This window comes from Rhinolophus sinicus, chromosome 2, assembly GCF_057876585.1.
Source record: "Rhinolophus sinicus isolate RSI-liver-muscle chromosome 2, RSI-T2T, whole genome shotgun sequence".
NCBI lineage: Eukaryota > Metazoa > Chordata > Mammalia > Chiroptera > Rhinolophidae > Rhinolophus > Rhinolophus sinicus.
The window spans coordinates 106,508,212-106,522,689 of NC_142502.1; the positions used below are offsets into that span (position 1 = coordinate 106,508,212).

Consider the following 14,478-nt stretch of genomic DNA (forward strand, 5'->3'; position numbering starts at 1 on the left):
TGGTTCTCCCCTGGGCCACTGCTGACACCCCTAACTGTACCACTGTGCAATCCATCACTGCACAGTGCCCTGCTGCTCCATCCAGAACCATCCTCTACAGCAGTAACAGGGACCTTTCCGCTGGGGATGCTCGTGCCCATCACCCACACAGCGGACACAGTGGTCTCTTAAATGTGAATGGGGACATACTCTCTCCACCATGTCCCACATGACACTGCAGTGTCTCCCTTCTCGGGCACAGTGAGCCCCAGTCCCTCAGCTGCCTGCCAGCCCCGTATGACAGGGGTCCTCTGACTGCCCTGGCCTCACCCTGCTCTCAGCCCGGCTCTCAGCCCGGCTCACTCGCCTCTACTCACAGGGGCCTCTGGACCCTGCCCAGTCCTGTCTCAGGGCCCTGTCCCTGCTGTGCCTCCTCAAGTGCACCTCCTCCCCAGGGATGCACAGGGCCACTCCTCACACCCTTCAGGGCTCTGCTCAAGTGTCCACGGCTCAGTCAGTCCTCACAAACATCATGTCCAACAAACTCCGATATATATGCCCTGCCATCCACCTACCAGCCTTGTATCCCAGGCATGTTTGTCTGCAAAGCAATTACCACTGATCTCATAAAAATTGTGTTTATTGTCAGTGAGTATCACTGTAATACATGTTCCTTGTCTGTAATATATGGTCTTGTCTGTTTCTTCATCTCTGTATCCTCCACATCGTTCCCAGCTCATAGCAGGGACTCAATAAATGTGTGTTAAATAAACGAATATGTCAGTATGCAATTTCAGGAAGCAGTTTGACCATATGCATGAAAAGGTGTAAAAATGTTTAAACTGTTTGACTTAATATTGACCATTAGAGTAGTCTATCAATTTAAAAATCCCAAGTGTAGAGGAATCTTTCTGCACAATGACGCTTGTGAAATCTTTACAAGAAGAAGAGATGAACGCTAAATGATAGAAAAAGGGTCTGTTTATATCCCGTTGTTTCAAACAGTATGCAGCTTGTAAAAGTGGTGTAAAACTTACGCAGAGTTTATACCATGGAAAACTGCATGTTTTATAGTAACGCATTTCAGAAAGTAACATTTAAATTGATCTGTAACATACAAATGCAACTTTGTAAAATGAACACACGTATACATATATATTTACTATTACTTTTATATAACTTTACTTTTATAATTTTATGTATATTGTAATATTATTATTATTATATCATATGAATTTAATATACGTAAACACGTTGAAAATCAGGACCGCTACAAAGGGCGGCTCCAGGGAGCACCATTCACACTGGAGTCTGGGAAGTTTCAACCATGTAATAGTTCACAACGTTTTCTGAGGAGACATCACATTTCTACATTTCTTCTGTGCATTTTAAAGTTTTCTGTGCTTGAACAGGTTTCTATTTTTCTAACATGAAAAACACATTTTAAATTTCACAGTAAAGCATCTGAAGTAAAGTAATAACAAAAAGAAGTCCAGATCTCCTTCCCACCTCAGCTGACACAGCGTCTCTCATTAGGATCCACGGGCAGAAACGTCTCCTGAGAAAGAGAAATGAACTCTTCCTGCACCGTCCATGCTCCATCCCAGTTACAGAGGGCAGATGGGCGATAAAGGCAACACTAAGAACACCACCAATCTATCAATTACCTATTGCTGTACACATGATTATATACGAACGTATGTATGTATTAATATACACGTATGGATGAATGTATGCGGTTTAGCCCTCCACACCTGAAAGAGTGGATGGATTTTTCTGTTTTAGATCTTCGGAAATTGAGTCCCTGAGAACCTAAAGCCTCGGCCTCGGTTCACAGAAATGTTGGCCTTGAGAATTAAAGGCCACTCAGCCCCCTGTGGAGCCCTGATGGGCATGAACCATATGGAGGGAAGGAAGATCTTCCTACAACAGCAGGTAGATCAGCTGAGATCCCAGGGTCACTCACTGATCATTGTGGGTGTCGCTGCTGCTGCTCTTGCTGTCATCATCATTCTCTGTGTCCTTTGGTATAAGAAGAAGACACCATCGGCTGCGGAGAACCCAGGTGAGAAATCTGGGCAGTGGGTTGGGTGCTGTGCCTGTTACACAGGGTCCCTCCCATCTCCCTCTGCACAGACAGGTGTGGGGGTGACCAGCGTCTGTAAGAGGAGTGGATGTTGGGTACCTGTGAGGGGAATGGGAGCCACCCCCTTGCATGGTGGGTGGGGTGGTGGAAGCAGGGACAAATGACAATGCCCATGGAGTCATGGGAGACCAGCAGGGGCTGGGAAAGTGGGGTGAGAGGGAAAAAGTGGGGTGTTATCCTCCCTGAGAGAAAGGCAGACCTGATTTTGGAGCAACTGAAGGAGAATCCCTGAGGGAATAATACAGTAAGCAGTACTCTGCCACCAACTGAACATTTACTGGTTTCTCTGTCCCCTGTGGCGTGCCAGCCTCCACGAGTCGATCAGTACCTGAAAAGGGGAGTGGGAATGAAAGAAGACACTCACACAATATGATGCGATCGATCGGACTCCAGTGATGCTGAAGCTTCGAGTTTATTCTGTCCCCAGAATTTATACATTCTGTGGACGTGCAGTTTAACAATCACAAAAATGCATTACCTCATTAACAGTAAATCTTTAACTTTCACATAGAGGATACAAAATTCACTGAAACTCTCACAAGTAATTATCAATTGCCCTGATAGGCATCAGCCTTCTGTGTCCGGGAACTGGCCGCTCCCACCACATTCCTGAGCAGCTTACAAGCACCCTCCAGATGCAGGTAGAGACAATTGCCTCAGGGGGAGGAAATAGGTTAAGCATAAACTGAGCCATTCTATTAAGGCTCAGAGTTAGCTGTAACCATGGCTCCCCACAGTCCCCAGAGCTCGTTAGCCTGCAGGACCTGGGTCAATGGCAAATGGCGCCAACAGACCATAATGGCAGCAGGCAGCTGGGATCTCAGTGCCATCGTCAGCCCTGGGCCCACTGATCACCTGAGAGAGCAGAGTCTGCAGCCAGGAGGCCTGAGTTCAGCTCCCGCTCTGGTCTCACTAGCACTTTCCCTCTTGGTGCCTCAGTTGCCTCATCTGTGAAATGGGGAAAATATCAGCATTTATGTCCAGTTGTGGCTGCAAGATTTAAAGTGTTAGTACACGTGAGGTGCTTGCAGCTCTGCCACATCAGTTATTATCATTATTTTTGCTATTTTATAGGTACTATCTTACATGTGTAGTAGTTTTATTTTTGTGTGGTAAACTACTAAGCTTTGCTTTAGAATCTGCCTATCTGTCTTCTCCCATGAGGACTTCATCCCCTACTTAGAGCAGCCCTTGACCTTCTGCCTATAGAAAGCCGTCTGTCAGACCGTCCTCCTAGATCAGCAAAGTGCAAACCCCAGTGTGACTTTCTGCCTTGGATTCAGCTACTCAGATGCAAGGCTGAGGCTAATTTTCAGGGGAAGGTAGGAGATTATCCGATTAGTAGGATTCACTGGGAGAGCCAATGATTGGTCTTAATGCTCGAGATGTCATGTTTGCAGATCTGGAGAGAAGCCTGCTCAGAAATGAATATATCATTTTGGTGTGTGCAGGTAGGGTCCTCAGCAGAGGAACCAGGGGGCAGCTCAGGGACACCGGGCACCTGCATGTCCCTTAGCTGAATGCCTCAGCCATCTACCCATCTGTCACCCACAACTGAAGAAAGATGGCCACTCTTACCCCAGCCCATCCTTCAGCTGTGTGCCACTGGGGACATACTGGGAGTGTGACTCTGATGACCAGACAGACAAGAACACAGACACAGACAACACTTTAGTGGTTACCAGATGGGGTTACCAGATTCTAGCGGTTACTAGTGGGGGGAGGGGGGTGGTAGAAGAAGAGGGAAAAAGGTCAAATATATGGTGCTGGAAGAACTGACTCTGGGTGGTGAACACACGATGCAAAGAATAGATGACATAGTATAGAATTGTACACTTGAAACATATAATCTTACTAACCAACGTTACCCCAATAAATTTAATAAAAATTAAAAATTTTTAAATTAAAAAAAAAAGATTTTCTCACCTCCCTGGGGCTTATTGTTGTTGCTTGTTGTGGATTGTAGGTGTTTCTTTGTTTATTGACTTTTCTAAACAATTTTGTACAGATAACATATTTATTGTGTGTAGTCACTGAAGTCTGTGTTCTGTTAGCTTAGTGTCAGCTCGTGATTTGACAGAGATTTCCTCAAATGTCTGGAACCAAAAAGAAAAATGGGAAAGAAAATACCTCTCTGTCTTTGGAGTTGGTCTCTCTCTCTCTCTCTTTCTGTGTGTGTGTGTGTGTGTGTGTGTGTGTGTGTGTGTGTGTCTGTCCTCCGGTGTGTGTGTGTGTGTGTGTGTGTGTGTGTGTGTGTGTGTGTGTTGGGACATGCCTTCAAACTCACCTGGGCAGGTTACAGCTCTGTCTTTGCCTTCACTTCCCACTTGTGCAGAGACACGATCTCACGGCCTCTTCGGGTCTTCTGATCACGTGCCCCACGCTGGGCAAGCACGTGGCCTTTTACATCCCCAGCAATAGGTGCATGTTTCACAGCTCTTACTGTCCAAAGCACCTCACCTCCTAGCTCTTCCTCCCATGCTTTTCTACATGACTATTGTTTGCCCCAACTGATGCTTTTTAACCCAAGTGACAGCTGTTGGTTCACTGACAATTAAAAATTTTTGACAAATGCCCTTTCCTTTAACTGCTTTTTAGGTCCTTTTCTGCCCTGAGAGTTCTGAGTTAGGTAAAATAAAGATAAGACATTTCCATTCATCCTGCAGGGAACCAGCCACCTGACGGTGAAAACAGAAAATCACAATTCTTTGACAACAGTTGTCCACTCTGATTCCTGTGGCCCAGAACCCACACCAGTAGCCCTGCCTTCAAGGTGACAGCTCTTCTGGGGAGCGGGGAACGGTCCAGGGGCCACTCAAGACACCACGAAGCTCTCCTACTGAGTTTCCATTGTCTTTTTCTGCTTTAGCATTTTCTTGGTATCTATAAACACTGCATTACTTTATAGAGGTCTGATAAAATTGATTCTGACAGTTTTTGCTAGTTTTTTCATTGTTCTGTGTAAGGATGGACCCTTGAAGTTCCCTCTACCACCACTTTCTTCGATGTCACTGCCTTCAGCCTCTTTTGAGTTCTATGTATGCATCACAATTCCTGGTCTTCTAGGAGCTTCCGGGGAAACTCATTCACTTGCTAAACATGGACTGAATACCTAATTTATTCTGGGCATTACTTATAAGAAGTGGAGTGTGAATTAAAAATTCAAACTCTCTCAGCCCTCAAATAATTATAACATGATAAGTATTTTATTTATTTTATTTTTGTGCTTTGAAATCCACATTAGCAATATTTTATAAATGCAGTATTGATTTACCTACATCTATCATTACCAATTAACTTTTCTGTTTGCTTTCTCATATATCACTTTAAACCTTGTATATACCTTTAGAGTAGGTATTTTGCTATTAAATGAATGGAGTTTCTTTTTTTTTTAATTTATTGGGGTGACAATTGTTAGTGAAATTACATAGATTTCAGGTGTACAATTCTGTATTACATCATCTATAAACCCCATTGTGTATTCACCACCCAGAGACACGTCTTCTTCCATCACCATATATTTGATGAATGGAGTTTTTATATGAAAGTGTCTTTTTTTACTTGAAAGATCACTTTCCCAGTCTCACATTCCTGGTTTGACACTGGTTTACCATCCCCCCCACCCCCCCATATGGCATTTCACTGTCTTCTGGCTGCCATTCATATGCAGGGAGAAGTCAGCTTCATTCTAACCGTAGTTTTTTTCTACATGATGTTTTCCTTCTACAGCGACCTATTTTTTTTTTTTTTTTAATTTTTTAAAGATTTTATTGGGGAAGGGGAACAGGACTTTATTGGGGAACGGTGTGTACTTCTGGAACTTTTTTCCAAGTCAAGTTGTCCTTTCACTCTTAGTTGTGGAGGGCGCAGCTCAGCTCCAAGTCCAGTTGCCGTTGCTAGTTACAAGGGGCGCTGCCCACCATCCCTTGTGGGAGTCGAGGAATTGAACTGGCAACCATGTGGTTGAGAGCCCACTGGCCCATGTGGGAATCAAACCGGCAGCCTTTGGAGTTAGGAGCACGGAGCTCCACCCACCTGAGCCACAGGCCGGCCCCTCTGTGGCGACTTTTGAGATCATCATTTGTCTTTATCGTCTGATGTTCAGTGGAATATGAATCGTCAGGGGTCTCTTTTTCAGATTCGTAAGGCTCTGTAAACATTTACTTCATCTTTAGCCATAGTCTCTACACTGTGCCTCCCTCCTTTTCACCTTCTGGGACGTTAACTGGACTGACGTTAAACCTCTTCATTCAATCACTAAATACGCTGTGGTCGGCAGAGTAATGGCCGCACAAATGTGTCCAAGCCCAATCCCCAGAGCCTGTGACTATGTCGCCATACACAGCCACAGGGACTCTGCAGGCGTTAAAGGCAGGGACCTTGGATGAGGAGATTATCCCCATAATGGGGGTGGGGTGGGGGTGGGGCTAATCTCATCACATGGGTCCTTCAAGTGGAAGATGACAGAAGTGTGAGTCAGAGGGAGCTCTGAATTTCTTCTGTAGTAATTTCTACATTTGCTAAGATGTGATCATCCCTGTCTTTTTAGTGGTGAAGTGCATTAAATGATTTAAAGATTCAGTATCTTTGTGCTCTTGGGATACCTAACTTGCTCAAGGTATTTAATTGTTTTATAGTATATTGGTGACTAATATATATATATATACAATCAAAGAATCTCTTTGTTTTTGAGTACAATAATAACTAAAATGTATAGCAACATGACAAGAAAGTATACATTTTTTATCCCTTCGAGAAACTAGATCTGTTTATACAGATAATGTTCTAAATCTCAATTGTTTGACAGAAGATGTGCATGTTTGTACAGGTTGCTTTTAAGACTTTCCACATTTCTTCAGTTTGCTGTTTGGCTACAGCAGCTCCCGAGTTTGCCTGCCACATGCCAGTGCCGTGTAAGCCACATGCCAGTGCCGTGTAAGCAACATGCCAGTGCCGTGTAAGCCACACACCAGTGCCATGTAAGCCACACACCAGTGCCGAGTAAGCCACACACCAGTGCCGTGTAAGCCAAATGCCAGTGCCGTGTAAGCAACATGCCAGTGCCGTGTAAGCCACATGCCAGTGCCATGTAAGCCACACGCCAGTGCCGAGTAAGCCACACACCAGTGCCGTGTAAGCCACACACCAGTGCCGTGTAAGCCACACGTCAATGCCATGTAAGCCACATGCCAAGGCCGTGTAAGCCACATGCCAGTGCCGTGTAAGCCACTTGCCAAGGCCATGTAAGCCACATGACAGTGTCGTGTAAGCCACATGCCAGTGCCGTGTAAGCCACATGCCAAGGCCATGTAAGCCACACGTCTGTATATATGCTGCCTTTAAAGACATGCTCACGGGTTATCACACCACACATGATGGGTACGGCCAGCAGCATCTTTGCAGTTATAATAAGGAGGCTTTTGATCTTTATCCCACTGGATTCCAGAATAGAACTGTTTACTTGCTTCATAATAATTTTGTAGGACACCTGACATCCTGCTGCATCACTACAAGGACCCCCGGGAAGGGACTTTTGCAATGGTACAAACGTGATCCTCCAATACAGCCGGGCAGGTATAATCACAACCACACAGGGAACACCCATTACACGTGCCTTAGGGTTAATGCCCACCTTGGTGTAGTGTCATATGCAGTTAATGTCTGATCATAGGGAGCCTTGGCTGCTGCAATACATTCTGACCGACCTGCCTTTGTTCATCACAAGACGTAACAAAGAGAAAGTCACAGCATCTGCATTTCCAGTATAATTATAGCACCTGTGTCTATGCACTTTGGAGACCAAGCTACATCACACGTTACCTGGGATCCCTCGATTTCCCGATGGAAAGGATCTGTCGTTTCTTTGACTAAAGCAGCTAATGCATCATATTCAGGTGATGAACAATTAGCTTCTTGCTCTGTGTCTATATTAATTCCATCCATCCATCGTGTTTTGGACAAGTTAACTTGTTGAGTTACCCAGGACGCTCTGAGAGTAGGATTGACGATCTTCTTTACCCACATGTCTCCTTTTAGCACTGCGCTGGCCCTTCTTGAATGCGCATAGCACGTAAATCCTGAGTCATGTTTCCCAAAGACTGTCACAGTTCTAATCTGTGACCAGTCATAAGATTCCCCAGTTTTGTCACTAACACAAAACACAAAGATCGAAGTCGGAGTGGTGGTGGATGGGTTGGCAGAGCGCTGGATCCCGGCACGGGCAGTTGGCCCCTCCCGGAGCGGCGGCATCAGCGCAGTGGCCGTAGCTGCAGCGGAGCCATCCCAGGGGCGCTGCCCGCGGGCGGGCGAGGAGGCGCCAGAGCCTGAGCGCGGGCCTGAACGTGCTGGGGCTTCACCCGGCTGTCGGTACTACTGTATTTTATATATAGTTTATATACACACACATAATGGCTTTGTTCTCAGGATCTAATTTCTGAAAGGCGGTTTTCCCAGAATGCTTGCTTCTTATTTGTTCCCTGACTACCTTTAGGATCAGCGTTACCCCTGCCTAATAAAACGAGTTGTTTGGTTTTCCCTGTATGTCTCCATTCTTTTGAATATTTTATATAAGAGCATGAACCGTCCTCAAAAGTTTTACAGAACTTACCTGTAAAAGATCCCGGATATTCTGAAGGGAAACAGAATTTTACAACCGCTTTGACTTATTTCCTTGCAGTGAGACTTTTCCATTGACATAAAGGTCTTCATAGTTTTAAGATTGTTTAAATCTCTCCTATGCCTGCAGTGACGTATTTACCTGAGACGACTCTTTTTTTCTTAATTAATTTCACCTATTCGATTTCTCTTTTCAAAAAAAAAAAAAGAAGCTGCCATCAGCAGCCTGGGCACTCAGCACTGGCAGACGCCAGGTCAGCCTGGGTGAGTGGAAAGCCACACTGCTGTGCCCATACAAGCTCCATCCCAGCTGTTGTTTTGTACAGGATCCCCATGAGAAAGCCCTGGGGTTCTGGGAGAGGCTACGTGACACCATCCAACAAGGCACCACCAACTCTGGGTTCCAGCAGCCCCCACCACAGGGATGACCTCTGCTGGCATCCACACCCACACCGGTGCCTTCACCACTCTGCCCACGGCAAGAGGTGTATGAACACATCTCTCCTCCACCTCTCAATTTTCCTGCTTTATTCTCCTCTAGTTCTGACTGTCCTGCCAAACCCCAGCCACTGCCCAGGAGGCATTCATGCACTACTTAGGGCATCTTTCACATTCTCCCCTCCCAGGGACCTGTTTGGGTTTTCATTCCTTGGTCCCGCTTGACGGCCATTCCCAAAACTATCTGGTTCAGCTCCCAGGCTCACTGCCGTTGCCTTAGATGCTATTCTTCATAGCTGAATCACAGGAATGTGTTTACTTGGATTTTTTTTAATTGTAGTGATTTTTTCAATTCAGCATTTGTAAGGGCTTTCAGTAAAAAGAATTCTATGTTAGCTTAAATAGAATTGTTTCAAACATCCAGAACATTATACTTTTATGAAAGAGAACAACACCTCTCAAAAAATAATTATAAATGGAGTCACTTTAAAATGTAGCCAGAGCTGCCATCCCAGAGGAACTGCTTTGCATGTCTTGTGCGTTAAATCTTTGAAATGTTAAAACAGGGCACAATAATCTTTGCATTGGGCCTAGAGCCACCATGTGCCCCAAAGTACTACTTACAAAGATAACAGGAAAGCAGTTATGTGGGCCGGCCTGATGGCTCAGGCGGTTGGAGCACCGCGTGGAGAACAGAGAAGACCTCTGGTTGGATTTCCACGTGGGCCTGTGAGCTGCGCCCTCTACAGCTAAGATTGAGAACAACAGCTCTCCGTGGAGCTGGGCTGTGGTGAGCAGCTGGAGGTTGGTGTGAGCTGCCATGTGCTGCCCTGAGCTGCCCTGTGAGGCTGTGAGCTGCCATGTGCTGCCATGAGCTGCTGTGTGCCACCATGAGTGGCTGGCAGACAGCGTGAGTGGCCATCAGGCAGTGAGAGCTGCCCTGAGCTGCTCTGAGTGGCCGACCGACACCTGGCGACAGGCGCCTGACTGCCTCAGCTTGGAGACTGACTGCCTCAGCTGGGCCTCGCCAAGGCTCATAATACCAGCATGGGCCAGGGAGCTGTGTCCTACACAACTAGACTGAGGAATGATGGCTTGAACTGGAGGGGGACGATGAAAGAAAGGGGGTGGGGAAGAAAGCAATTATGATGACTACGGGACTAAACAAATGTTTACTCATTTAAAATTAGCATCACTACATTACATTATCTGCACCAATAGAAATGCCTTCCTTCTATTGATATAATTGTTCTCCTTCCCTTTCTCATAAATATCCATTGCCTTTGTCTCATAATTGGAACATTGTTTGGGCTTCTGCCTGAATCAGTGCTTCCTGAGTAGTTATTCTTTTTTTAAAAATCTCAAATAAAAGCTTGTTGCCTCTCACCTGGAAAGCCTTTTTATTTTTAGGTTCATGTATCTTGGTGACTATGAAGGAGCCTAAAGTGGCCTCACCTTTATGGTCCAGCGTCCCCTGGAACCAGGAATGGTACCTACAGAGGATCTTTTGTGCTCACGGCTTCCATGGACTGTTGTCTCCCTGACTGTGAAGTCCTCATAGATTCAAGCCTTCTTCCTTTTTCGGTTGAGGTCAAATACCTTTATTTGAGGTCAGGAGGGTTTTTCTCTCAAGGAGAGATTTTTCACCTCAAGAGAGGGATTTTTCTCTAATGGGGTGGTGGTGGGGGGCTTGCCTCAGGTGCTGGCATACGAAGAAAGGTCATATAAGCTTGTTACTGATGAGACAAGTAAGGAGTTAACAGGACCAGGCTTATAAGATATGGCAGGAACGAGCTCAAACATTAACCACTTGGCTCTGACTCCCCTGGCTAGCACTGCACCTGCAGGCTGACAAGCACCTTACATCCATCATAGATGGGAACAGAAAAGTTCCCAATCACAACGGCAACCCTCTGCAAACTAACAAACATCTATCATAGCTGGGAACAGGACAGTTTCTGGGGGAAGACAATTGTAATTGCAGCCCCCCTGCAGGCTGACAGGCACCCTACATCCTGCATGGAAAAATATAAAACCCCAGCACTCCTTCTCATCAGCACAGCTGTCTCCGTTGGACTCTGCCCTGGCTAAACTACATTTGCCAGCATCTCTCTCTTATCCCTCTGTCTCTGCAGATCTCTCTCAGATGCCCTGGCAAAACTCCCTTTGCCAGAATTCTCTCTCTCTGCCTGACTTTCAATAAAACTTTCTTGTTCTCCCACTTTCCAGAGTCTCGTGAATTCTTTGCACGTTCTGTGAATGACCAGGGGTTAATTCTATGCCAATGCAGTTATGTGGGAACAAATTTTCTTTATCAGGAGTGGCTTTTCACGGCTTTTGCTTGGAAAAAGCACCCAGGGAGGTGAGTAGCTCTGCAGGGATTTCCTGATGGATGAGCACTCATTTGGTTATTTTACACTCTTTTGTTTCTTTTTCTTGTCTGTTATGTTGCTTGTCATAAGAAAAAGATTTCATAGGAAGAGGAATCCAAACGTCTCTGGGACAATGGAAAGCAATTTTTGGTTAATAAGCAGAAGTTTCTAATACATGAATAATTTTTGACCATCTGAGTAGGTACTTTAAAATTTCTTACTGTTTGTTAATGGTCTACTTTACTAGTAATATATGGCATTTTGTCTCCCTGACATATCACTTTAAAAATCCATAGGTATTCCATTTCTTATGTACAAGAAGCAATAACAGCATGTTTTCACTTAAAATGCAGTTGTTATTTTAAAGAGAAAAGACAAACTCTTTTCTCAGTGGAGGTAAAAAGATATCAAAGAATTTAATTCTATGTATATAAAATGTTTACTCAAAAAAAAAAATTTCTTACTGTTTGTTTTACCTGAAGCCTGACAACTTATTTAAAATAATTTCATAACTCTATGATCAGAAATTTGGCAAAATTAGAAACCTAATAGGAGTTTTCTAAGCCTCAGTAACTTGCAAGGCCTTGTTAACAGATAATCAGAAATGTAAACACAGCCCACAACTGCCTGAGACTAAATAAATCAAAAAAAAAAAAAAAAAAAAAGGGCAGGAGGTAGGAAGAAAGCTTTTTCAAAAACACAAGCAGCTAAAAGAGTTCCTTTGCCTAAGCAGCACCCACCGTCTCCTTAACTAAAGTGTTTATCAAGGACAAATACAAATCTTAGAGCCTCAGCCACCTGAATGAATACACTTAAGTTATTCCAACTGTTATAAATTAAGGGGGTTTTGTCTTATTGTACCTGTCCCATGGCTAAAAAATATTTTTCTTTTATGAAACTATCAGGTCTCTGGCTATGTCTGTTTCTATATGTGTATGTATGTCTACCTCCAGAGGAAATTACTAGAATTGGTTTATATAAAGAGCTCTGTTTAACTGGTGAAAAAATTAAGTGCTTATATTAAGTAAGAATTATAACAGCTGCAAGCGACTTACCGATGACTGGCAACCAACTACCTCATCCGGGGAGAGCACAAGGCTCATAACACAGCACGGGCCAGGGAACTGTGTCCTGCACAACTAGACTGAGAAACAACGGCTTGAACTGGAGTGGGGGGGGGGGGGGAAGAAGGAGGGGGAAGAATTATAACAGAAAGTAACTCAAATGCTTTTCAGGATCATGTGATCTGAAAACATATTTACTATTAAAATTTATTTAAATTTGTTGGTTTAATTAAAACAGACATGTCTTTAGAGTTATCAAATTTAATGTATTATTTATCTGTGTTTACAAAACAATTAAGTTCATGTTATCTCTACTACAGGGTTTATCAACAGGAAAAGAGCTGGGGATAACAATTGACTTTAATGTCTCATAACATTTTCATGAGTAATCCAAGTATAATTGTTGAGAATTACTAAATTAAATAGATGTAAAAAAAATAAAAGAATTTTGGTGAAACTTTTCATCAATAAATGTTTTATGGTATGTGTACTTAAAAATAGCTCCCCACAGTCTTTTGGTAACTTGAAACCTTAGAGATTTACTACGTTAAATGAAAAGATGAAAATTATTGAATATCTAGGTCATTTGAAATAAGATAAAATACTGAGACATTAATTGCTAAATGAATCTAAGTTTACCTACTTTTGGCTTTTTAATATAGGAAAACTAAAGATATTTGGGTCTATTAATAAAAATGTCTTACGTTAAGGAAGTACATGCTTCTAAAAATGATGAAATATATTTGCCAGTCAAAAACCTATGTTTCTAGAGATTACAAAATATATTAATAAGTTTGTCAATCTAAAGAATGTTAATCAGTCTGAGATACGGAGACATGTTTTCATTAAAAAAATGAAAATAATTTTGTTCTGGTTATTTCAGAATGGGAAGAGAGAAAGAAAGATTTTATCTCTTACAATTAAGCAGGTTAAATTTAAATTGTTATCATAAGGACTTTTTAAAAAAATTAATTAAGCTTTCACATCAATGATGTGCTTATGCAGAGCTAAAACTTAATGTTATTTCTCTGCTAAAAGTGCAAAATTTTCCTTTATTATTGATGTATTCTTAAGAACGTATAAACGGAAAGCAAAGATTTTATGTTTTATTTAAATGATTTCCTGTGTTTATTGTCATCAGGTTTTTAATTGCCTAACTAAACCAAGTCTTCTTAATATTAAAAAACAAAAAACAACTAAAATTTTGCTCATACCTATGTAACCTTATGTATTTCTCTTTAAAATCTCTTCTTGTTACTTTGGTTAAATGCATAATTAAGTATTGTTCTATTAAGTATTGTTCCACAATGACCTATGATTCTATTTCATGAAATGTTTTAAACCTCTTGATGTGATTGACAGGCCTCCCAAGATCAGATTCTAAATTGTCTTATAGACCTAGGAATAACTTTGGGGTGTTCCAGAAGGCCCCTGAAACGTTTCAAAGAAAATTTCTCTCTTTATAAAAGGGAGAAATTAAACTAATTAGGTTTATTTGGTATGTTAATTACACGGGAAGCACTGTCAAATAGTGATGCTAAACCTTTGATTATATTTATATAGTCGATACGCTATTATTATGAATGTTCTAAAAATTATATAAAATTCTGACACGTCCTGGGAATGCTGAAAAATGTAAAGTCCTTCTCTGTCTCTTAAAGCTGTAACTCTTAACCATGTCTTTGAAATGTAACCACCAAGGAGTAACTAAAATATCACCCACAGAGATCGAAGGGAATAAAAATGTGGCCTTTTTAAAACAGCCTGCTGTATAAATTCCCTTGCAGAATGTTGAGTTATAAAGAAATTAGGTTTTTTACAAAAGTACTAAAAATTATGGCAGATAAAACAAATGACTGCGCAT

The 14,478-nt window shown here is 42.7% G+C and overlaps 1 pseudogene; it reads right to left on the minus strand.

Moving 5' to 3' along the window:
* The window catches only part of LOC148758874 (di-N-acetylchitobiase pseudogene), a 63,288-nt pseudogene that overhangs the window by 34,810 nt on the left and 14,000 nt on the right, over nucleotides 1-14,478 (minus strand).